Here is a 26,704-nt window from a genome sequence, read left to right as displayed (position 1 = left end):
AGGCATCCTTTAAATCTATCACACTAAACCATCTGTAATCATGAGGGATCTTACTTAATAACGTGTAGGGGTTTGGCACCACTGGGTGCCTGACCTGCACTATCCGATTTAATGTTCTCAAATCCTGCACCAATCGATAAGTTCCATCAGATTTCCGCACTGGTAGAATTGGGGTATTATAAGGAGACATACATGGTTCCAATAGTCCATCTCTAATCAGTCCCTCAATTACTGGCTGCAGTCCCCGTTTACCTTCTATGGAAATAGGATATTGTCGTTCACAGACAACGTCCCCTTTCCGTTTTAAATTTATTAAAAGGGGAGGGATCTGTAGTTTTCCACGATTCCCTTCTCTAGTCCATACTATAGGGTCTATCTCTCTCTCTGCATCCTCTGTCAATATTGCCAGTTGTACAACTAATTCTTTGTCCTGAATTCCAATCTCCAGTCCTAAAAGGATAATTAGGTCTCTCCCCAGTAAGTTACTTCCTATATCAGGGATATACAGCAGTTCCCCTGTAACCCTACCTTTAGGACCTTCTATCATCATAGGTTCAAATACTGGAACAGTAAATCCTTCCCCTTTCACCCCCGAAACAGTAATTGACCGTGTTAACATTTCTACTTTCTTTGGTTTAAAATTCAGCGATGACCGTGCTGCCCCGTATCTACTAGGGAGATTACCTCCTCCCTACACGGTCCCACCTTCAAGTTTATCAAGGGTTCCTGGTGGGCCCCTGAGGGCAGGAACCCCTGACACCCCTATTCTTCATCATAATTCATAAGCGGAATTGCCTTTTCTTCCCTTTGTAGATCAGGACACTCCCGCTTAAAATGCCCTATCTTTCCACAATAATAGCATCCTGCCTGTAGCGACTTCCATCTCTGCCCCTGTCGCTCAAACCCTCTATCAAATGTTCCCCCTTGTCCTCTCCCTCTTTACAAACACTTTCTGTGCCTCTCTCAACAATTCATCTAATGGTTTTCCGCTCCATCCTTCTATCTTCTGTATCTTTCTCTGTATGTCTGGCCATGCTCTTGTCACAAAATGTACTTTCAAAAGACCCTGTGCCACTGGGTCCTCAGGGTTCATTCCAGAGTATTTCCGCATTGAGTCCCTTAATCTTTGCAAGAAAGCTGAGGGAGTCTCATCTTTCTCCTGTCTAATTTCAAAGGCTTTAATCAAATTCTGTGACTTTGGAACTGCCTCCCTTATTCCTTTTAGAATCAGGTCTTTCAATTCCCTCATTTCTTCTCTATGCTCCGGGTTTTGGTTTTCCCACTGGGGGTCTCTGAGGGGAAACTTCACCTCTCCCTGTCCAGCATCCCCATCTCCAATCGGGTGTTCCCTGTCCCATATTTTAATGGCAGCTCCTCGTATAAGTCCCCTCTCCTCCCCAGTAAATAGTATATTCAAAATAGACATTAATTCAGCCCAGGTATACAGACTGGGCCCCAAAAATTGATCAATTTGTTCAGACAACCCCACCGGATCCTCAACCAGGACCTCCATTTCCTTTTTAAATGTTCTGACCTCCCCACTGGTGAGGGGGGCACTTACAAACCCAATCTCTTTGTCCCCTATGGGCACCTCCCAAAGGGGATAAGTCGTTACGTTTTTCCCCTTTATCTTTTTTTTAAAGAAATATTGCAATATTTCTAGCTCCCCATAACTTCAAACACCAATTCATCAATTCATGCTTGACTAACCTTCAAAGCCTGTTCCTAACGTATAAATATATTTATATATATTTACGTTCATTTCTTCAGTATTTAATAGTCAAAATGCAAAATGCATACAGTTCCCAATTTTGCAATTCACTGTAATTACCCAGTTTTAGTCCTTTAATTTAGATCCAAAATTAGTTTTCTTAAATAGTCCTGACCAATCATTGCTCAATTACAATACTATAAGTCGTAAAATAATCAGAGCTTGCCTTAAAAGAATTTGTCTACTCAAGTTTTTTCAAAAAAAAACTTCTAATGCATGAACAATGGCTGAATCCAAGGTCACAGATATTAACCATAGAATTTTGCTTTTACTACAATCTAATGTTGAACTGAAACTTCAACTGTCCTCCATAAATCGCTGTTATGTAAAGATAAAAGAGATTAGTTAGAAACTGATAGTTAGGCAGTCATGATCTGTAAAAAGAACAGGAGTTATCATTCCTTTTTTTTTTCTTCATAATCACAATAGAATCCTTAACCTTAAAAGAAATCATGTTAAGTTTCCATAACAAAATCAGATTCAAAACAGTCCTGGAACACAAGCTCCAGGGAATAAAACACAACCATTCAATCACCAACAAACAAATGTTCACTCAAACCAAATCACAAAGGGTTAAACTTCCTACCAGCTGTACAGCTCTTTTCATTCTCTCTCTCTCTCACTCTCACATTGACATATAAACTCAGATATTCACAAACCCAGTCTTCGTCCGATCTGTACTTTGGCCAGAAGACAGCGGGACGAAGAATGGAGTCCTTAGTCCATACAAAGCAACAATATTTAATCATCTTTCTCCCTTGTACAAGTATTATTTTGCCAATTTCCACAACATCCTGCCCAAAGGACTTTCCGGAGGAATGTTGTAAGGGACCCCGCCTCCATTTCCATTGCCGTGTCCTTACTTTGTTTCCCCGGAGGCTTTTTCCTTACCCCAAAGCGCAAGCCATAGTGAGTTCCTTCGTTAGTCCCTTATTAACTACTAAAACTCAATCCCGGCCACCAAGGCAATACTTAAAAGTCAATTTTCTTACCTTGGTCTGTGCACAGAATTGCCTGGTCCCTTTTATCACCGTATTTTCTATCGAGCTCCTATCACTGTCTGATTCAGATGTCTATCTTATAGGATTCACATCAGTCACCCAAGGGAGCAGACCAAACCGGGACACGAGACCGCTCCTCAATGGGGAACGGGACGCGTCTTCCCAGTGTCCAAGGCCAGCCACTCCCCCCGGTGATGGAAGAAAATCCCGGACACGAGCCCCCAATTGTGAGAAACAAAAGCTCACTCACTTTAATAATTTCAGTCCGAGACTTATTTCTGATCAGCCATTTATTTGTACACCTATAGATGGGTGCTTTGTCTAATTACCTAGTAAGGTAATTACAGAATGCACACTATATCCAAAAAACCCTCGCAATTTATACCATATGTTTTCCTTATTCCATTGTCTGTTCCCTGCTTCGCTTACGTCACTCATTTCCTTAAGACTTATCCCACAACTTCTGTTTATCCTGTCTTGTCCGTGACAAACTCTTATCTCTGACTCCCATAAGGGTGTTTGACGTCAGTCTATTATAGATTATTGATTAGGCATATCTTTTCTTCTATCAGCATCTATTTCCATCCAGAGGCCACTTTGACCTCTTTGATTAGGGTTAGTTCCTGTGTCTTGAGGAGGGGAAACAGATGCTTTCCTGTTTGCCCATATACCCACCATTGTTCTGTATTCATGTCTCATGCTTTCTTTTTGCTGAATATGTATTTTCTCATTCCTGTTCTGTATCAGAATTTATACTTGCAGAAATAACATTAATTCATTTATATCCCACATGCACCATCGAGAGCATTCTGTCTGGATGTATCACTACCTGGTATGGCAACTGTACCATTCAAGATCGGAGACGGTTACAGAGAGTGGTGAACTCCGCTGGACAATCACAAAGGTCAACCTCCCATCTATAGAATCCATCTACCAGGCCCGCTGTCAAGAAAAGGCTACCAGCATTCTCAAAGATCCATCCCACTCTGGCAATGTTTTGCTACAACCTCTGACCTGCGTGTGTATAACACTAATGCTCCTGCTAAGGGCCTGAACATAATCTAGCAGGGCAGTGGCAGCAAATCCCGGTGCATACCAGGACTGCGTTAAAGTGTGCATCATGTCCCTCTTGCCCATGTGGCCAATGCCATGGGCTGCGAGGGTCAGTGAGTGTAGGTGGGCTCTTGGGCAAACGATGCGGCCGTCAGGTTATATGAGCAGCTGTAGGGAAGGAGACTGTGTGGTCCCAATGCGGGGCCCAACTCTCCTTTCCTTGCGGTGGAGAAGCCTGTTGGCCAGCTCGCACTGCCTCCATCGAGTCAGGCAATACTGGGGCCTTCCCTATTCTGGGGTGTGCAGGGGGAGGCAGTGCGGCCTCCCAGGCTGCTGGGTCAGCTGAGGCATTCCCCAGGGTGATACGGCAGAGGTATGGTCAGCTCATTTTATAATGGCTAGGGCGGAGTGTAAGAGGACCGCTTCCAGGAGGCTAGAGGTCAGCGCAGCGTGTTGTAGTGGCCTCCCTGCTGACGTGATGAAGCCTCTCTGTTTCCAAAGTAGGCTAACATCATGGACGACTCTGAAGGCACATCTAGAGTCAGTATCAATGTTTGCTGTGTGACCTTTTGCAATGGTGCAAGCCCCAGTGACCAGAAACAGCTCCGCAGCCTGTCCGGATGTGCCATCTGGCAGCGCAGCTGACTCTAGGACTGTGAAAGGGGAACAGACGGCATACCCTGCCAGTGTACAGTAGTCTGAGGGCCTGAAGAATTAGCCACCTGTATAGAGTATGAGGTCAGGATTGTCTAGAGGTGTTTCACAGATGTCAGCGCGTGGAGTGACAACCTGCTGAACAAGATCTAAACAGCAATTCAGGCAGCATCCGAGGACAGGCAAAATCGACGTTTCGGGCAAAAGCCCTTCATCAGGAATAAAGGCAGAGAGCCTGAAGCGTGGAGAGATAAGCTAGAGGAGGGTGGGGGTGGGGAGAGAGTAGCATAGAGTAGTTGCAGTGAGAGAGAGACTCCCTGAGATTCTTGTAGAGAGAGGAGGAAAACTTCTTCAAGGCAGGCATCCTTGCAAGAGGATTCGCAGTAGGGTACTACTCTATGCCACTCTCTCCCCACCCCCACCCTCCTCTAGCTTATCTCTCCACGCTTCAGGCTCTCTGCCTTTATTCCTGATGAAGGGCTTTTGCCCGAAACGTCGATTTTGCCTGTCCTCGGATGCTGCCTGAATTGCTGTGCTCTTCCAGCACCACTGATCCAAGATCTAAACAGTCCTGGTCATCCGCAATGGCGTTCTGAGTGAGTGGGAGCAGGGTGGTGGGGTTCAGAGCAGGGGTACATTGTAGGGACAGGTCAGCTTTAGACAGTAAAGCGACCTCATCGCTAGTTCTCCGGGTGGCAGTGAAATGTTGGGTTGCTTCAGAATTTAGCAGCAGGGAGACCGAATGGGGAACCAAAACAGTCTGTGGGTGATCCAGCACAATGGGGGTTAGCCTTCTCTACTGTTCCCACGGCTGCTGCCATAGCACTCAGATATGCCAGCATTCCCCATACAACAGGCAGTAAGTGTACAGAGTCAAAAGCAACAGGGCGCTGGGGATCCCCAGGCAGCTGTGTTAAAATGCTGGATGCAAACCCCTCGGATTTGTTGACGTACAGGTAGAAGGGCTGAGAGTAATCTGGGACCCCCAGGGCTGTTTTAGATCAGTGAATGCCTGTTCCAACTTTGGTGTTGAGGTCACTTTTGCTGGCTGCTTTGGTGAGGATGCCTCCCACAGGGGTTCGTCAATGGCACAGTGGTCTGGGATCCAGTGCCTGCAAGAATTCCCCATCCCCAGGAAAGTCTGCAGCTGAGCTCTTGTGACTGGTGGGGGAAGCTGGGTGATGGTCGTGACTCTCTCTCTCTCTCTCGAGATCATGCCCTGAGGCCATGTGAGAGTTTGTACCCCAAGTACTAGACTGGGTATTGGCAGAGTTGCATTTTCTCCATGGAGACCCTGTGTCCATCCTTTGCCAGACAGCAGAGCATCCAGTATCCATGATTCAGTGGAGGTGGAGGCCAGTAACAAGTCGTCTGCGTATTGCAGGAGGGTGCTGTTGCATGGCAGGTGTAAAGTAGAGAGGGTACAGTGTGCTGCAGCGGCATAGACTATGTGGCTCTCCGTGTAACCCTGGGGAGGCCTGGTCCATGTGTACTGGCAGCCGCCGTATGTAAAAGGGAAAACAAACTGGCTCTCAGGGGACAGTTTGATGGAGGAAAGGGTTGAGCAGAGGTCAGTTACAGAAAAGCAGGTGGAGGAAGCAGGGATGCTGGTGAAGATGGCGTTAGTGTCCGGGACCACTGGGGAGCAGGGAATCACAATTTCATTGACAGCCCTCAGATCCTGGAGAAAACATCACTTTCCTGGCCTCCCGGGTTTTGGGATGGGTAGGATGGGTGTATTACAGGGATTGCTTGTTGGCACGAGGACACCCTGTTGTAAGAGGGAGTCAATCACCAGCTTGATCCCTTCTACTGCTGCCAGGGACAGTGGGTATTGCTGTAGAGATGGCAGGATGGTTCCATGTTTGAGTGTGACAGTGTGTGTGGTGGTGGGACGGACCTCACCTGACCTGCATGGCTGGGGTGCTGTGCCCACAGTGCTGCTGGAAGCTCCGCTAGCAACAGGGGGTTTTTGTAGGAAGGGGTAGTGCCTGGGGCTTGGGTGGCAAAAGAGGCCTGGAGTGTTGCAGGAGGGCAGCGTACACAAAACTCATCCTGTCCAAGTCGGGCAAACTGTACCGGGGGGACGGGGCCTGACTAAGGGGTGCAAAGTGGAGGGGTTACACTTATAAAAGTGAAAGCCCAACCCTGGTCCAACTGAGGGCGACTCGAAGTGTGTGCGAGCATGAGCAGGCACAGTGGGAGCTGGCAGGGTCGGAGGTTCCAGGGCTGCGGGATATTGTTGCCTGCAGCATGGAATACTGTGTGTATCCGGGATTTCCAGCGGGAGACCCTGAGGGGAGCAGTGGATGCTGGCATCCAACTCGCAAAACGTCTGCCCACCCAGGAGCATGAAGCAGCAATGATTGCAGTATCGGGGACAGTGACAGGTCCGACGCTGAAGTTGACAGGCTCAGATAGAAGCCCCACCATGGGTACTCCCTACTCCCTGATGAGATGCAGCAGGCTTCAAATTATGTGGTGCCCGAAACAAAATGTAATTATGCCAGTATCATTTTCTGAAAGCCACTTTGGTGGTTTGAGAGATTTAGAACCGTCTTCAGACGCAGTTTTACAATTTTCTTTTGTATTTTAATTAAGCCATATAAAGTTCACATTTATTCTTGTGCAGAGTCATTCTGTACCTCAGTGCAGGATGCTGAAATGTTACTTACACTGTATAGAATTTTAATGTATTATTTTTAAAACAAACATATTGCCGAAAACTCTGACAGAGAAGCAGAGTGTAGTCTGATGCCAATTTAAATATAGTGCGACAACTTTAATCCACTTTAGTCAATTCTTTGACTAGTTAGAGAGTGCCAGTAGGACAGTCATGGTGTGTCAGAAGGGTGGGAGCATTGATACCGTATTAATAAAACTTAGGCATAACTTTCAGTTCATAAGCACCAATGGTTCCTTAAAAGAAAAACCATCATAGATCACCAAATGCAAAATAAATCAAGTCATCTCTGGATCTTGAGTTGCAGAGATTGAAACAGATATTCATAGAGTCATAAAGATGTACAGCACAGAAACAGACCCTTCGGTCCAACACGTCCATGCCGACCAGATATCGCAACGCAATCTAGTCCCACCTGCCAGCACCCAGCTCATATCCCTCCAAACCCTTCCTATTCATATACCCATCCAGATACCTCTTAAATGTTACAATTGTACCAGCCTTCACCACTTCCTCTGGCAGCTCATTCCATACCACCCTCTGCGTGAAAAAGTTGCCCTTTGGTCTCTTTTATATCTTTCCCCTCTCACCATAAACCTATGCCCTCTAGTTCTGAACTCCCCGACCCCAGGGAAAAGACTTTGCCCATTTATCCTATTCATGCCCTCATAATTTTGTAAACCTCCATAAGGTCACCCCTCAGCCTCCGACGCTCCAGGGAAAACAGCCCCAGCCTGTTCAGCCTCTCCCTGTAGCTCAGATCCTCCAACCCTGGCAACATCTTTGTAAATCTTTTCTGAACCCTTTCAAGTTTCACATCTTTCCAATAGGAAGGAGACCAGAATTTCACGCAATATTCCAAAGGTGGCCTAACCAATGTCCTGTACAGCCGCAACATGACCTCCCAACCCCTGTATTCAATACTCTGACCAATAAAGGAAAGCATACCAAATGCCTTCTTCTCTATCCTATCTACCTGTGACTCCACTTTCAAGGAGCTATGAACCCGCACTCCAAGGTCTCTTTGTTCAGCAACACTCTCTAGGACCTTACCATTAAGTGTATAAGTCCTGCTAAGATTTGCTTTCCCAAATTGCAGCACCTCACATTTATCTGAATTAAACTCCATCTACCACTTCTCAGCCCATTGGCCCATCTGGTCAAGATCCTGTTGTAATCTGAGGTAACCCTCTTCGCTGTCCACCACACTTCCAAGTCTGAAAAACAACCCTCCACCACCACCCTGTCTTCCACCTTTGAGCCAGTTCTGTGTCCAAATGGCTAGTTCTCCCTGTATTCCATGAGATCTAACCTTGCTAATCAGTCTCCCATGGGGAACCTTGTCAAACGCCTTACTGAAGTCCATATAGATCACATCTACTGCTCTGCCCTCATCAATCTTCTTTGTTACTTCTTCAAAAAACCCAATCAAGTTTGTGAGACATGATTTCCCACGCACAAAGCCATGTTGACTATCCCGAATCAGTCCTTGCCTTTCCAAATACATGTACATCCTGTCCCTCAGGATTCCCTCCAACAACTTGCCCACCACCGAGGTCAGGCTCACCGGTCTATAGTTCCCTGGCTTGTCTTTACCGCCCTTCTTAAACAGTGGCACCACATTTGCCAACCTCCAGTCTTCCGGCACCTCACCTGTGAGTATCGATAATACAAATATCTCAGCAAGAGGCCTAGCAATCACTTCTCTAGCTTCCCACAGAGTTCTCGGGTACACCTGATCAGGTCCTGGGAATTTATCCACTTTTAACCGTTTCAAGACATCCAGCACTTCCTCCTCTATAATCTGGACATTTTGCAAGATATCACCATCTATTTCCCTACAGTCTATATCTTCCATACCCTTTTCCACGGTAAATACTGATGCAAAATATTCATTTAGTATCTCCCCATTTTCTGTGGCTCCACACAAAGGCCGCCTTGCTGATCTTTGCGGGACCCTATTCTCTCCCTAGTTACCCTTTTGTCCTTAAAGTATTTGTAAAAACCCTTTGGATTCTCCTTAATTCTATTTGCCAAAGCTATCTCATGTCCCCTTTTGCCCTCCTGATTTCCCTCTTAAGTATACTCCTACTTTCTTTGTACTTTTCTAAGGATTCATTCGATCTATTCTGTCTATACCTGACATATGCTTCCTTCTTTTTCTTAACCAAACCCTCAATTTCTTGAGTCATCCAACATTCCCTATACCTACCAGCCTTCCCTTCACCCTGACTGGAATATACTTTCTCTGGATTCTTGTTATCTCATTCCTGAAGGTTTCCCATTTTCCAGCCGTCCCTTTACCTGCGCACATCTGCCCCCAGTCAAATTTCGAAAGTTCTTGCCTAATATCGTCAAAATTGGCCTTTCTCCAATTTAGAACTTCAACTTTTAGATCTGGTCTATCCTTTTCCATCACTAGTTTAAAATGAATAGAATTATGGTCGCTGGCCCCAAAGTGCTCCCCCACTGACACCTCAGTCACCTGCCCTGCCTTATTTCCCAAGAGTAGGTCAAGTTTTGCACCTTCTCTAGGAGGTACATCCACATTCTGAATCAGAAAATTGTTTTGTACACACTTAAGAAATTCCTCTCCATCTTAACCTTTAACACTATGGCAGTCCCAGTCGATGTTTGGAAAGTTAAAATCCCCTACCATAACTACCCTATTATTCTTACAGATAGCTGAGATCTCCTTACAAGTTTGTTTCTCAATTTCCCTCTGACTATTGGGGAGTCCGTAATACAATCCCAATAAGGTGATCCTCCCTTTCTTATTTCTCGGTTCCACCCAAATAACTTCCCTGGATGTATTTCCGGGAATATCCTCCCTCAGCACAGCTGTAATGCTATCCCTTATCAAAAATGCCACTCCCCCTCCTCTCTTGCCTCCCTTTCTATCCTGCCTGTTGCATTTGTATCCTGGAACATTAAGCTGCCAGTCCTGCCCATCCGTGAGCCATGTTTCCGTAATTGCTATGATATCCCAGTCCCATGTTCCTAACCATGCCCTGAGTTCATCTGCCTTCCCTGTTAGGCCCCTTGCATTGAAATAAATGCAGTTTAATTTATTAGTCCTACCTTGTCCCTGCCTACCCTGACTGTTTGAATCACTTCTGTTCTCAACTGTACCTGTCTCAGATCGATCTCTTTCCTCATTATCTCCCTGGGTTCGTGCTACGTTACCCTGAGAATCCATCAGCCCCTACATTTTCCAAAACAGTATACCTGTTTGAAATGGGTATATCCACAAAAGACTCCTGCTCTAGGTGCCGACCTCACTTACCCTTCCTGGGATTAACCCATCGATGTTACTGTATCTGAGACCTTCCCCCCCCTTCCTATAACTGTCATCCATCACATACTGTTGCTGTTGCAAATTCCTCATCGCTTCTAACTGTCTCTCCAACCAATCCACTCGATCTGATAAGATTTGCATCCAACAGTATTTATTGCAGATATAATCCGCAGTAACCCTTAAACTCTCTTTAAATTCCCACATCTGACAAGAAGTACATATCACTGCAAAGGCCAGTTTTGCTCCTTCACAATCTACAGACCCAGAAAATGACACCGTCTTATTCCTCTACAAACACTGCCCCAGGTTAAATTAATAGCTATGGCTTATGTTTTAAGTTTAATCAAGAGACTTATCTCCAAAATCAAGAAAGAATCCACTATACTCACTACTGCAGCCTTTCTCTTGGACAGACTTAAAACAACGACGAAGTTTATGAAGAAAAACACCTTTGACCACAAGTCCATCAGGAAGTGGTCAGCACGTAGTGTCCTTGAGCCCCTTCGGGAAAAGGAGAGGGTGGATCCTATCGAGCGGTTCCCTGAGCAGACTGTCAAAGCCATTTGGCTGAATGCCTCATCGCCAGAACTTTCCAACAAGCACCAAGACATGGCTTGGCTGGTGGTGAGAAGGGCTCTGCCTGTGAGATCCTTTATGCACGCCTGGACTCTCCGCTGCACCGCACGCTGCCCTCGAAGCGGCTGCGGGGGGCGACGAGACTATCACACACCTCCTTCTGGAATGTGCCTACGCAGAAGAAGTCTGGAGAGGAATGCAGTGGTGTTTGTCGAGGTTTGTCCCGAGCAGCGGCGTGATGCGGGACTCCGTGCTCTACGGCCTGTTCCCCGGGGGGCGCTGTACACACACCGGGACAATGGGGGTGCTGTACACACATCGGAACAATGGCGGGTGCTGTACACGCACCGGGACAATGGCGGGTGCTGTACACACACCGGGACAATGGCGGGTGCTGCACACGCACCGGGACAATAGGGGGTGCTGTACACACACCGGAACAATGGCGGGTGCTGTACACACACCGGGACAATGGGGGGTGCTGTACACACACCTGGACAACAGGGGATGCTGTACACACACCGGGACAATGGGGGGGTGCTGTACACACACCGGGACAATGGTGGGGTGCTGTACACACACCTGGACAACAGGGGATGCTGTACACACACCGGGACAATGGGGGGGTGCTGTACACACACCTGGACAACAGGGGATGCTGTACACACACCGGGACAATGGGGGGGGTGCTGTACACACACCTGGACAACAGGGGATGCTGTACACACACCGGGACAATGGGGGGGTGCTGTACACACACCTGGACAACAGGGGATGCTGTACACACACCGGGACAATGGGGGGTGCTGTACACACACCTGGACAACAGGGGATGCTGTACACACACCGGGACAATGTGGGGTGCTGTACACACACCGGGACAATGGGGGGGTGCTGTACACACACCGGGACAATGGTGGCGCTGTACACACACCGGGGCAATGGGGTTGCTATACACACACCGGGACAATGGGTGGTGCTGTACACACACCGGGACAATGTGGGGTGCTGTACACACACCGGGACAATGGGGGGTGCTGTACACACACCGGGACAATGGGGGGGTGCTGTACACACACCGGGACAAGGGGGGGTGCTGTTCACACACCGGGACAAGGGGGGGTGCTGTACACACACCGGGACAAGGGGGGGTGCTGTACACACACCGGGACAAGGGGGGGTGCTGTACACACACCGGGACAATGGGGGGTGCTGTACACGCACCGGGACAAGGGGGGGTGCTGTACACGCACCGGGACAATGGGGGGTGCTGTACACGCACCGGGACAAGGGGGGGTGCTGTACACGCACCGGGACAAGGGGGGGTGCTGTACACGCACCGGGACAAGGGGGGGTGCTGTACACACACCGGGACAATGGGGGGTGCTGTACACACACCGGGACAAGGGGGGGTGCTGTACACACACCGGGACAAGGGGGGGTGCTGTACACACACCGGGACAATGGGGGTGCTGCACACACACCGGGACAATGGGGGTGCTGTACACGCACCGGGACAATGGGGATAAGGACCTGTCCATGTAAAACAAGTCTCACTTTTCATATCTGGTTGGTGCTGCAGTGGTGGAAGTGCACTATAAGCTATAGAACCATCATTAAATTCATTTGTTAGGTTTCCTTTAAAGCTTTGCTTTTTGTTATGATGCCCATTTTAAGGGGCTGTTAATTAGTTAATTTAGTTAATTTCTTTTATTAGCTCTCCACTTTTGATAGGAGTTTATGGATTCTTCCTTATGAAGCATACTGTACTTGATATAAACAAAAAAGTAGAGACAGAATAACAGCAGCAGAGGGCAAAGAGGGAAATTAGTAGAAAGGCAAATTATATGTTTCGTTACATAAATGAACATTGTTTTCAGAACAAAATAAATGAATTCGTGGCACAAATAAAAGTTAATTATTGCGAACTTATAACCATTACTGAGATGTGTTTACAAAGAGGTCAAAGCTAGGAACTAAATATATAAGGTTATGAGGCATTTCAAAAGGGTAGGCAGGGAGGGAAAGCTGGTGGGGTGTCTTTGTTAGTATGAGGTGGATTGAGTACAAAAGCAAAACTGGTCTAGGATCAGATGATGTAGAAACTCTCTGGGTGGGGGTAAGAAATAACATAGGGAAGAAAACATTTGTGGGAAGAGGCATTAGGCCCCTAGGTGTAACTGTCCTGTAGAACAGAGATTAACTCAGGAGATAATAGGGTATGTAATATCAGCAATACATTAAGCATGGATGACTTTCACGTTCATGTCGAATGGGATAGTCAGATTGGCAGATGTAGCCATGAGGAAGTATTCACAGAGTGTATTCAGAATAGTTTCCTAGAACAATATGTTGTGGATCCAACCCGAAATCAAGATATTTGGAGGCTGGTAATGTGTAATGGGGCAGGTTTAATAAACCGTTTCATGGTAAAAGAGCCCCGAGGGAACAGTAACCATAATATTCGAGCACATAGCCTTTGGTCAGGAGAAACTTGGATTGGAAAGAAATGTGCTATATTTAACTAAGGGTAATTAGGTAGAGATAAGTGTAGAGCTGGCTGGAGTGGATTGGGAAAGGAGATTAGCAGAAAAGGTGATTGAGAAACAACTCTAGACATTTAAGAACATAGTTTATGCCCAAAGAAAAGTATTTTCCAATGAGGAAAAGGGTTTTAGGGAGATGATAAACCTTGCTTCACTTGAGAAGTTAAGCACAGTATCATATTGGAAGAAAACCTTTACAACGTGGCAAAGATTAGCGGTAAACCTGAGGACTGGGTAAGTTTAAAAATCAACAGAAGTTTTTTTTTCAAAAATATACTTTATTCATAAAATACTTTGATGATCTGTACAACTGGACATGCCATACATATGTAAACATTCCATTTGTTTGCATACCGAAAACAGAGTAATCATTCCTATTTACAGGTCTGTACGATTACATTTTTAGCTGAGGCGTCAGCAGAGCCCAAATCACTGCGTGGGCCCCCTGTTCTTCTTAGGCAGGCAGACGTTACACGGTGGTCCTTCCCCACCGCGCCTTAGCAGCAGCTGCCCCAAGCTTCAGCGCGTCCCTAAACACGTAGTCCTGGACCTTGGAATGTGCCAGTCTGCAGCACTCAGTCGGGGTCAACTCCTTCAGCTGGAAGATCAGCAGATTTCGGACCGCCCAGAGAGCGATCTTCACCGAGTTGATGATCCTCCAGGCGCAGTTGATGTTCGTCTCGGTGTGCGTGCCGGGGAACAGGTCATAGAGCACGGAGTCCCGCGTCACAGCGCTAATCGGGACGAACCTCGACAAACACCACTGCATTCCTCTCCAGACTTCTTCTGCATAGGCACATTCCAGAAGGAGGTGTGTGACAGTCTCGTCCTCCCCGCAGCCGCTTCGAGGGGAGCGTGCGGTGTGGCTGAGAGTCCGGGCGTGCATAAAGGATCTCACAGGCAGAGCCCTTCTCACCACCAGCCAAGCCATGTCTTGGTGCTTGTTGGAAAGTTCTGGCGATGAGGCATTCTGCCAAATGGCTTTGACAGTCTGCCCAGGGAACTGCTCGATAGGATCCGCCCTCTCCTTTTCCCAAAGGGTCTCAAGGACACTATGTGCTGACCACTTCCTGATGGACTTGTGGTCAAAGGTGTTTTTCTTCATAAACTTCTCCACGAAGGACAGGTGATACGGAACGGTCCAACTACTCGGAGCGTTCCGCGGCAGCGAGGCCAGGCCCATCCTTCGCAACACCGGGGACAGGTAGAACCTCAGTGCGTAGTGACACTTGGTGGTTGCGTACCGGGGACCCACGCACAGCTTGATGCAGCCACACACAAAGGTGGCCATCAGGGTGAGGGTGGCATTGGGTGTATTTTTTCCCCTGTTGCCCAGATCTTTGGACATCAAGACCCTTCGGATCCGGTCCATCTTTGATCTCCATATAAACTGGAAGATGGCCCAGGTGACTGCAGCGGCACAGGTTCTGGGAATAGGCCATACCTGTGCCACGTATAATAGCAATGACAGTGCCTCACACCTGATGACCAGGTTTTTTCCCACGATGGAGAGCGACCATAGCTCCCATCTGCCCAGTTTCTGCCTCAGTTTGCTGATACGCCCCTCCCAAGACTTGGCACATGCCCCAGCCCCCCGGAACCAAATACCCAGCACCTTCAGGTGGTCGGTCCCGACGGTGAAGGGGATCGAGGATTGGTCGGCCCAGTTCCCGAAGAGCATGGCCTCGCTCTTGCATCGGTTTACCTGGGCCCTGAGGCCCGTTTGAACTGGTCACATATGCACATGAGTCTGTGCATGGACAGCGAATCCGAGCAGAAAACGGCGACGTCATCCATGTACAGGGAGGCCTTAAACTGCAGGCCCCCGCTGCCAGGAATAGTCACTCCTCTCAGGCTCGCATCCTTCCTGATGGACTCGGCAAATGGCTCTATGCAACACACAAACAAGGCAGGAGAGAGAGGGCAGCCCTGCCTGACTCCAGATCTGACTGGGAAGCTATCTGATTCCCACCCATTGATTGAGACTGCACTGACAATGTTGGTGTAGAGCTGTCTGATCCAATTGCAGATTCCCTCCCCAAAGCCCATTTTGGAGAGAACATCGCTCATATATGTGTGTGATATCCTGTCAAAGGCTTTCTCCTGGTCCAGGCTGATCAGGCAGGTGTTCCACCCTCTGTCCTGCACGTAGGCGTTCTCAGCGATCTTCCTGCCCGGCACAGCACAGGTTTGGTCAGGGTGAATCACCGACCCCAGAGCAGACCTGACCCGGTTGGCGATGACCTTTAACAGAATTTTGTAATCCGCATTCAACAGTGAGATTGGTCTCCAATTTTTGAGTTCCTCCCTCTCCCCCTTCCGCTTGTAGATGAGGGTGATGATGCCTCTCCTCATGTATTCACTCATGGTACCTGCCCGAAGCATACTGACATACACCTCCAGCAGGTCCTGGCCAATCAAGTCCCACAGAGCGGAATAGAGCTCGACCGGTAAGCCGTCACTTCCGGGAGTTTTATTCTTTTCGAAGGACTCGAGGGCCTTGGTCAGCTCGTCCAGAGATAGCGGCTGGTCCAGCCTCTCCCGTGTTCTGTCGTCTAAGATCTCCGTGATAGAGGACAGGAACGACTGGGAGGCCGTGCTGTTGGTCGGCTTCACGTCATACAGACTGGCATAGAAGGATTTACTGATCCTCATGACGTCAGCCTGAGATGACGTTATCGAGCCATCTTCTTCCTTCAGGCTGCTGAGCACGGAGCTCTCTTTGTGCACCTTCTGGAAGAAGAAACGTGAGCACGTCTCGTCCTGCTCCACCGAGCGGACCCTGGGCCGGAAGATTATCTTGGAGGCCTCCGAAGCAAAGAGCGAGGCTTGCTGGCCCTTCACCTCCTTGAGGTCCTCCGTGACATCCGCCGCCAACATCTGCAGCAGGAGCAGGTTCTGCATACTTTCCTGGAGCTGGGACACTTTTCCCCGCCTCTCTCTCGCCTCCTGAACACCTTTGAGGATGAAGAACCTCTTGATGTTCCCTTTTACTGTTTCCCACCAGTCCGCTGGGGACTCAAAGAGGGGCTTCACGGTTCTCCAACCTGGGTAATCCCTCTTGAGCTTCTCAATGTTTCCCGGGGTCAACAGCTTTGTGTTCAGCTTCCACGTTCCCTTACCAGCCCGCTGCTCGTCCTGTATGTGACAGTTGGCCAGCAGGAGGCAGTGGTCAGAGAAGAACACCGGCTTGACGTCGGTGGATCTGACTGAGAGCGTTCGGGACACAAACAGGTAATCTATCCTTGAGCGGATAGACCCGTCTGCCCGTGACCAGGTGTATCTACGCTGCGCTCCGTCTGCAGGGGTGCTGAAGATATCATGCAGCTTGGCATCTTTTAATGTGTCCATCAGAGCTCTGGACGTGGTGTCCAGTTTACTGTCCCCCCTGCCGGATCGTCCATCTGCATCAATGATACAGTTGAAGTCTCCGGCCAGAATGACCGGCCTGGACGTAGCTAGCAACAGTGGAAGCTGCTGCAGGACGGCCAACCATTCACTCTTACCCACTGGGGCGTACACATTAATCAGTCTCAGGGGAGCATTCCTGTACATGACGTCGGCGACGATGAGGCGCCTGCCCACCACCTCCTTAACCTCGGAGATGGTGAAGTTGCCTCCTCTCAACAGGATACCCACGCCAGAGGCGCGGCTATCGTTGCCCCCCGACCAAACTGACGGCCCATGGGCCCACAAGCTCGACCATCTCCTGTAGCTGCTGAGGTGCGGTATCCCACACTCCTGCAGGAACAGGACGTCGGCTTTAACGTTGGCCAGGAAGGCCATCGTAGAAACACATCGCGTCGCCGATTTGATGCTACGCACATTGATGCTGGCGGTTTTGTTCTCCAGCTGCTCCATCCTGATGCTCAGGTGCTGTTGGTACAAGGCTCTGTGCTTCACCTGAACAGGTCACCTCTCTCAAAGAGACACTATTCGATGCTTCATTTTGATCGCTGGAGTGTTGGCTTCGAACACAATTCCTAGAAGAGAGAAACAAGCAGAGAACAGGTTAGAAGAATCCAACACTCTGGACGCGAGTGTAAAGGGGCTGTTCAGGACAATTAAATAACCGTCATCATCCTTTTCCAATGCAGCTGGAAAATGGGTGATAGGAGCTGTACGGTGACGGAGCACAGAGTGTAGAGGAGAGGAGGCTTATAGGGGAGACAATGGGCAAGAGCTGGGCACTCCACAGGAGCTGTGCTGGCTGACAGAGGGAGGGCCAGAGGAGAGAGTGAGAGAGCCCTGCAGTAGTTCCTCCTCCCACAGTGAGGGCTGTACGTGGGGAATGGCGGGGAGCACAGAGATGTGGATATTGAGAGAAACAAAGGAGATGGTATTCTCAGTGACTGAACCCTCCAATACCCAGGATAAGGGATGGGCTGTGTGGTTCAAAAAGTGGAGGAGAGTGAGCAACAACTTGCCTTTCAATAGCACCTTGTACATTGTGTAATATAGGAAAAGACAAGAGAGAAAGAGGCATTGGAATAACAGAGGGAGAAGAAGGGAGAGAAACTTGGTCAAAGAGGTTTAGGTGAGGAATTGCAGAGCTTCCGAGCCAGGCAGCTGAAGGCACAGCCACCAATGGGGCAGCAATGGAAATATCAGGGAGATAGGAGCACAGAGATCTGAGGGCTGTACAGCTGAAGGTGGTTACAGATCGGGAGGGCTGAGGCCATGGAGGGATTGGAAAAAGGGTGGGAATGTTCAAATCTGTCCATCTCAGTCTGAAACAGATTTAACGATGGAACATCCACACCTACACGGAGGTTAAACGTGAACCAGTTTATCCCTGTTTGCAGCCTCTGTAGCCCCCTCACAGCTTACTTTCCCACTGAGCTTTGTATCAGCAGCAAACTGGGACAATCCCACTCTATCCACCCATCTCAGTCACTGATATAGATTGTGAGTCACTGAGGTCCCAGCACTGATCCTTGCAGCACCAGTTACATCCTGACAACTGACAATGACCCATTTGTTCCTGCTCTGTTCCTGTCCATTAAACAATCCACAATCCATGCTATATTACCCCCCAATCCCCTGGGCCCTCATCTTGTACAACAATCTATTGTGTGGCACCTTCCCAAATACCTCCTGAAATTCCCAATATGTGCCCCATCCTCTGGTTCTCCAGTGGGATAATATTTGCTCCTTTCCAATCCCACAGGGACTGTTCAGCAGCGAGAGGATGACAAGCTGGAAGTGACTGGATGCTGCTGCTCAATGACAGGCTGGATTGAAGCATCCTCACAGCTCAGGGAATGGACAGGGACAGAGCTCAGCAACATTTCACACAATGTTATACAAAGATCAAAGGGTTACCATGGAAATAGTGGAATATTCCAGAACTCACCTTCTTTGTCGCTTTAGGACAATGTAACCCACAATTCCAACAACAAAAACAGCACCAATCCCAGCAGCAAATCCCAATCCAACTCTTGTTCTAGTTGTGACTCCAGGACCTAGAGACAGAGTGAAGCCATTAACAGACTGGGACACACAAACTAAACTAACAGCAGAGACCTTCAGCACCTCGTGTTTCAGAACCAGCCCCAGTACAAACAGATCCCTGGTTAATTCTAGTCCTGGAGGGATATGGGAGGTTAGATCCCAATAATCACACACACACCAGATCACCCCACAGCTCCTTACACACACACACACTGCCCCACAATGTGATGGATACATACTTTCCAATAGCGAGAACTGGACACTGACCAGCAGCAGTTTCCCTTCAATTAAACTGAACAGCAACTGAAATTATTGTTAATTTTACAAGGAAAGCAAAGTGTTTCACACTGCCTTCATCCAGGGTCACCCCCTCCAGACTGTATCTCTCTGTGCCCTCACCTCTGGTGGGCCTGTCCTTCCACTGGGACAGGACATACCCTGGGATGGTGATCGGGGAGTCTGGGATGTTGTGTTATTTCTGTCAGTGTGACTATGTCCCACAGTGTCCCAAGTTGGACCCCAGTCCCCAGATGTTAGTGAGGGGGACTTTACAGGGTCAGCTGGGCTGGCTGTGTCATTGCTGTGTCCTGATTCGATGCCTGGCTCACAGCCAGTGACCCATTCAGTTTTATTGTGGATTTTCCTGTCTCGGGGTTTGGAACAAACTGATTGATGTGCTCAGACAATTAAAAAGGGCAGTTAAACCATCCCCAGGTTAATGTGGGACTGGAGTCACATATAGTGAATAATGTGAATTTAAATTCTGAAAGTACCACAGTGGGACTTGAACTCTCACTATCTGATTTATTAATTACTTATTTAGTAACATACCCCCACACTAACATTCGCACAAAATCAGAGGTTAGGTACAGAATAGAAATTAGAACTAGAACAGAGATACATATAGAACCAGGGAAATCCCAACATGAGAACCTTCCCTTTCTCCCAGGGACTGGGTGGAAGGCCAGGTTACACCTGGATCAATATTACTCGACACTGACTTCAACCAGCATCTCTCCCAATCCCATCAGTTTCCCAACAGAAGGGTTCCGTTCACATTGTACCGAGACTCTCCACACAGAATTCCAGAAACACTGATGCCCGTGGGAAGCAGGAATCCTCAGAGTTCTGTATCTGAGGGACGGGAAGTGGAGTCTCAAACTGAAATAACAGTCCCAGGGAGTTTAAGGACCAGCTCCATGTAACAGTGACCCACACCCACTCAGTTCCTTGGAAGCGAACTCCTCTGTCGACAGGATAGTGACGGCAGCATGTGGTACACCTGCCTTTATTAGTCAGAGCACTGAGTATAGGAGTTGGGAGGTCATGTTGGGACTGTATAGGATACTGGTTAGGCCACTTTTCAAACATTGTATGCAATTCAAGCCTCCCTCCTTTAGGAAGGATGTTGTGAAACTTGAAAGGGTTCAGAAAAGATTTACAAGGACGTTGGCAGCATTGGAGGGTTTGAGCTACAGAGAGCGGCTGGTTTGACTAGAGTTATTTACCCTGGAGCGTTGGAGGCTGAGGGGTGACCCTATAGACGTTTATAAAATAGGGGCATGGATGAGGTCAACTGCCAAAGTCTTTTTTCCAGGGTTGGGGAGTCCAAAACTAGAGGGCATAGGTTTAATGTGAGAGGGGAAAGATTTAAATGGGACCTAAGGGGAAACATTTTTCATGCGAACGGTGGGGTGTGTATGGAATGAGCTGCCAGAGGAAGTGCAGGAGGCTGGTACAATTACAGCATTTAAAAGGCATCTAGATGGGTATATGAATAGGAAGGATTTTGAGGGATATGAGCCAAGTGCTGGTAAATGGGACGAGAATAATTTAGGGTATCTGGTCAGCATGGATGATTGGACTGAAGGGTCTCTTTCCATGCTGTATAGCTTTATAACTCTATGGGACTCTCACGGAGTCATTCTTTGGTAAAATATCACACAGCATTTCAAACCTTCCAATGTTCCTCCCTGTCTCTCCAGCATCATCCAATGTAAGAGCTGAAAACACATGCAGTAGTTTAGAAACAGATTTACCTGGTACAGGTGTGTTCGGTCCAGGTGTAGGAGCTCGCTCTAAAGGAAACATCATGTGTTTAGTACGGTGGGTGAAACAAACTGCAGAAATGTTCAGAGACTCTGTTGGGCTTGAGGGAAATACACCCAGGGAGGAATGAGGCTCAGGTCAGACTGATCGGGGGGATCAGGAACAGGATTGGGAGTGAAAACTCCAACAGGATTGCATTAACTGTGAAAGGTAGAATGGAAGTTTTCCAGAGTGACCCTGAGCAGGATCATTCCCAGCAGTTTACATCCCCCTGTGGAGAGAATCCTCATAGGATCCTGGGCCGACTGGGATACACTTTCAAGGTCAGTGCACTGGGTCTTGGAAAGGCTGCTTGGGAGGGGCTGTGGGTCCCACCTCCTGCAGCCCAACCTCTGGAGAGAAGGACCATGTTTCTGGGGAGGAAGTGCAGGTTCTCACACCGTTAACCCCTTCCATCACCCAGTTTGGTAGCTCCAGCCTTCAGTGCTCAGCCAGCTCGCTCAGTTTATTATTGAGTAACCCTTGGAGATGGACAGGGAAGACCCACTCAGTAGATTCTGTGTCCATGTGACCCTCAGTGCTTCCTCCAAGTGGGGGTGAACATTGTGGGGTACCCATTGATCAGCTGAGGGAGGGCAGTCGGTGAGAACCAGCAGGAGGTTTCCAGGTCCATGTTTGACCCAAGGCTGAGAGACTTCATGGGGTTCAGAGTCAATGTTGAGAAGCCCAATCCCCTCTCCCTGCTGACTGTATCCCCTTGATGTGATCAGACACATCCCAGGATGGTGATAGTACAGTCTGGGGTGGCCAGGGGATTCTGTCAGGATGGCTCTGTCACACAGCCCAACATACAGAGCCCAGAGGTCAGTGATGGGTCTTTGCAGAGTTGACTGGGCTGGGTGTGTCTTTGTTGTTGCGTGGTTAAATCCCTGGATCACAGCCTGTAGGTCTGTTCAGGTTTATTCCTGTTCCTCTTCATCATGGAGAGATTGAAAATCATTGTCAACTCAGGTAAATGTCCCTCAGGTTAGTGTGGGACTGGAGTCACATAGAGGCCAGACCGGGTAAGGACAGCAGGTTTCCTGAGGGAACCAGTTGGGGTTTTACAACAATCCAACAGCTTCATGGTCAGCAGTTCTGGGAAGGGTCACTTGACCCAAAAAATTAACTCTGCTTTCTCTCCACAGATGCGGCCAGACCTGCTGAACTTTTCCAGCAATTTCTGTTTTTGTTTCTCATTTCCAGCAACCACAGTTCTTTTGGTTTGTATTTCGCTTCATGGTCTCTTTTATTGGGGCTGAATTTACGTTTCCAGAGTATAATTCAAATACACTATTTAGATTATGTCCGAGTGGTATATAATCCCTGCACAACCACAGACAGAACATCACAGATTAAATACTGAACATCACAAGGAGATCGCTCTCACCTCTTACAGACAGATCGACAGAATCAAACTGCTCCAAATCAAGATGCACACCCACTCTCTTTCGGATCCAACACTGATACACATCCTGGTCTGTCTCCCTGAGGTCAGAGATCAGAACTGACCAGTTGCCTTGTTCCAGTTGATCTTTGAACAGGTTCGCTCGGTTTCTGAACCGTGGGTCTTGTTGGGCCAAATCATCACTCCCATCGAGAAACTCATATAAAATTTCCTCCTTCTGTGTCCTCCAGATTACCCATAAATCAGAGACTGGGACATTCCCTTTGTAGGTACAGGGCAGCACAACCTGCTCCCCAAGGAACCCAGAAACTGGGACAGGCGAGTCACCTGGAAAAGATTGAAAGGATTTATCCATAGATAGACCCTCCCTGCTGGTACATTACATCCCAAGCTTCACATGGTTACACTGCGATGCTGGATTTACAAGAAGCTCTGATCAGTAACTCACTGCTTTCATTTCTGGGGGAAGGTTAAAGCTCAGACATTGAGGGTCTTCAACTAAAAGCAGCTTGTGCTGGATATTTGTCAGCACTGAGCATCTGGACAGCACTGAATCACATGGTTCCCATTTGGGAGACTGGGGAGTGGGGGAGGGAAGGTGCACCGTGGGAGATGAAGTTCAGGAGCAAAAACCCTAAATTTTCAGTTAAAGACTAGAATGGCAAGAAGTGGAGGTGGAACACTAGAATGTGTGCAGAGTGTTTGGGACAGGTTGTGAGGACCCAGAACCTGCCCTTCACAAGACCCAAAGCCTAATCTCCACTCCCAGCACTGAGCAGCAGCACTTTAAATCATATGTTTGGATACACACTGAGACAGTGCAGGGTCGGGAGGGAAGGTGCACAACTGGAGGTGGAGTTCAGAAGCAAAAATCTGAATGTCTAACTTAAAGAAGGAAATGGGGTGGGGAGGGGGGGTGGTGGAAAGAATGCATCTGAGGATGTGCAGTGAGTCAGGGACTGGTTGTGGGGACCTTGCCCCTCTCCCACATACACTCAGAATCTGTCCCTCACAAGCCCCAAAGCCAATTAATCTGCTCTCCCACACTCTGAGATAATTGCCACCTCTGTCTGATCCCAGGTCATTCCCAGATACCTGATCCCTGTGACCAGTTCCCCAACCCAGTGTCACTGAATGTTGCTCAGTGTCCAGATGCCACTGTTCCCATTCCAGGGGTTAATCTGAAGACATTTAGTGCCTTCCTTTCAGCTCTCTCTCATGATCACGGTGTGTAATGTGAACTTATTGTGTCCCACTCCCTCAGTGGGTGCACTTGCAGCCCACACAGCACCTTAAAGCAAGAGGAATTCCTGACTCCCCCCACCCCCAGCCTTTGATCACTGCTGAAATGTCCCAGCACTCACAGCACTGACCTAAAACAGCAGCAACAACATTTAGCAGCAGCAGCAGCAGCGGGGGGAGTAGTTTCTGGGAGCTGTGTCTCTGCAACAAGAAAACATAGTCAGTCCCTTTCCAACAGATTCCCTTCCTGATCAGGATCAGTGGTGCTGAAAGAGCACAGCAATTATTCCTTGCTTTTATTCCTGATGAAGGGCTTTTGCCCGAAACGTCGATTTTGCCTGTCCTCGGATGCTGCCTGAATTGCTGTGCTCTTCCAGCACCACTGATCCAGAATCTGGTTTCCAGCATCTGCAGTCATTGTTTTTACCAACAAGAAAACATAGTCAGTCCATTTCCAACAGATTCCCTTCCTGATCAGGATTAGTGGTGCTGGAAGAGCACAGCAGTTCAGGCAGCATCCGAGGAGCTTCAAAATCGATGTTTCGGGCAAAAGCCCTTCATCAGGAATAAAGGCAGAGAGCCTGAAGCGTGGAGAGATAAGCTAGAGGAGGGTGGGGGTGGGGAGAGAATAGCATAGAGTACAATAGGCCAGTGGGGGAGGAGATGAAGGCGATAGGTCAGGGAGGAGAGGGTGGAGTGGATAGGTGGAAAAGGAGCTAGGCAAGTCGGACAAGTCCGGACAGGTCAAGGAGACAGTGTTGAGCTGGAGGTTAGAAACTAGGGTGAGGTGGGGGAAGGGGAAATGAGGAAGCTGTTGAAGTCCACATTGATGCCCTGGGGTTGAAGTGTTCCGAGGCGGAAGATGAGGCGTTCTTCCTCCGTGCGCCTGGTGGTGAGGGAGCGGCGGTGGAGGAGGCCCAGGACCTCCATGTCCTCGGCAGAGTGGGAGGGGGAGTTGAAATGTTGGGCCAAGGGGCGGTGTGGTTGATTGGTGCGGGTGTCCCGGAGATGTTCCCTAAAGCGCTCTGCTAGGAGGCGCCCAGTCTCCCCAATGTAGAGGAGACCGCATCGGGAGCAACGGATACAATAAATGATACTAGTGGATGTGCAGGTAAAACTTTGATGGATGTGGAAGGCTCCTTTAGGGCCTTGGATGGAGGTGAGGGAGGAGGTGTGGGCACAGGTTTTACAGTTCCTGCGGTGGCAGGGGAAGGTGCCAGGATGGGAGGGTGGGTCGTAGGGGGGCGTGGACCTGACCAGGTAGTCACGGAGGGAACGGCCTTCCTGATCAGATTGATGATCCCGCTCCGTCCCCGGGTGATGACTGACAGATACAGCCCATGAGAGGGGCTGGGACTTGGGGACTCGGAGTGAGGGGGAGGGCGGGGACAATCCACACAGTTACTAAAGATTGCAATCAACATTTTGGTGCCATTTTGCGAGTTTCCTTCTCTCTAACGAACATTCTTAGCGCCTTCGCAAACGCCGCAGCCTCGGCCCTACTCTCATATTTCAATCTTTTGAACTTTCTGTCCACTCCCCACTCCCTCAGTTCACTCCAAAATAACCTGTTGTCCCTCAGAAACTCGCACCTTTCCGATTGTGAGAAACCCCGGAGCAGGAGCCTGTTTGTCTGGTTCAGCTCCATCTCCCCCTCCCTCAGTTCACTCACACATCACTTTATAAACTTCTGAGAAGTCCCAGCCCTTTCTGTCTGTGTCTGAGATTGTCAGCGTTTCCTTTTAATAAAGAGGTGAGCGCTGGGGGGTGATGAGGGAGAGAGAAAGTTTCCCCAGATCCCCCTCCCTCCCTCCCTCGGTGTCCCCGGGTGGGAGACACTGACAGTAAGTACCTGCAGCTCCTTTCCCGGGACCGGGACCGGGACTGCGATCAGGATCAGGGTCAGACACTGACAGGAGACCGAGAAGCTGCTGAGAAACATTTGGTAAAACTCCACGTTGGAGGGAGAGCGGATCGTGTCTCAGATACAGCCCGGAACCAGCCCCGCGGTAATAACCAAGATGGGAGGGGGGGGTGTCATTCCCATTCCCTTCCCTCTCTCTCCCATCTCCGAATCTGGACCCACAGTTTTCCGGGAATCCCCAAGCGGATCAGTATTTTACTCCATCCCCTTCAGGGAAAAAGCAGCTTTGACCCGGCTTTTCCCGACAGAGACTGCACCCAGATTCCTCACTCCCCCCCCCCCCTCTGCGAGAATGGGATAGCCCAGACCCCGCCCAGACACGTGACAGGAGGCGGGAGATTTAAAACCAAAACAGAACGAGACAGAGGCCGTCAGTCCACGTGTTCATCTATTGGTCTAACCCGGAACAGAGTTATGGAGATGGACCCCACTTGAAACAGACCGTGGGTAAAAACAATGACTGCAGATGCTGGAGACCAGATTCTGGATCAGTGGTGCTGGAAGAGCACAGCAATTCAGGCAGCATCGGAGGAGCAGCAGCAAAATCGACGTTTCGGGCAAAAGCCCTTCATCAGCAATAAAGGCCATTCGGTCCAACTCGTCCATGCTGACCAGATAATTTTTTAATTTCAAAAACAGAGTTTATGCATAAAATTATTTGGATCTCTATACAATTGGTCATACCATTCCTGTGCACACATTACATAGCTTTACATACAGACATAGAAATTTATTTTTCCTATATACAAGTCTGTACATTTACTATCCAGCTCTTCTGCTGAGGTGTCAGCAGAGCCCAGATGACTGGGTGGGCCTCCTGTTCTTCTTAGTCTGGCAGATATTACACGGTGGTCTTTCCCCACCGCGCCTTGGCGGCAGCTGCCCCAAGCTTCAGCGCATACCTCAACACGTAGTCCTGGACCTTGGAATGTGCCAGTCTGCAACACTCAGTTGGGGTCAATTCCTTCAGCTGGAAGATCAACAGGTTTCGGACTGCCCATAGAGT

The 26,704-nt window shown here is 48.8% G+C and overlaps 1 pseudogene across 1 annotated transcript in view; it reads right to left on the bottom strand.

Annotated features, from left to right (window-relative positions):
* The window catches only part of LOC148139343 (uncharacterized), a 67,835-nt pseudogene extending 42,119 nt beyond the window's left edge, over positions 1 to 25,716 (bottom strand). The window contains exons 1-6 of the transcript XR_015753582.1: positions 25,627 to 25,716; positions 23,906 to 23,975; positions 22,515 to 22,859; positions 21,076 to 21,114; positions 18,939 to 19,047; positions 17,408 to 17,565 (exon numbers count right to left, since the gene is read on the bottom strand). The product of XR_015753582.1 is annotated as an uncharacterized LOC148139343 (transcript). The remainder of the gene's footprint in view (positions 1 to 17,407; positions 17,566 to 18,938; positions 19,048 to 21,075; positions 21,115 to 22,514; positions 22,860 to 23,905; positions 23,976 to 25,626) is intronic.
* Between the last annotated feature and the right edge of the window lie 988 nt (positions 25,717 to 26,704).

Source organism: Chiloscyllium plagiosum, unplaced genomic scaffold, assembly GCF_037043375.1.
Source record: "Chiloscyllium plagiosum isolate Xiang-an unplaced genomic scaffold, Cpla_swu_hap1 HiC_scaffold_38, whole genome shotgun sequence".
NCBI lineage: Eukaryota > Metazoa > Chordata > Chondrichthyes > Orectolobiformes > Hemiscylliidae > Chiloscyllium > Chiloscyllium plagiosum.
Note: the sequence above shows the minus strand (reverse complement) of the source record. Positions and strands in the feature narration are given on the sequence as shown.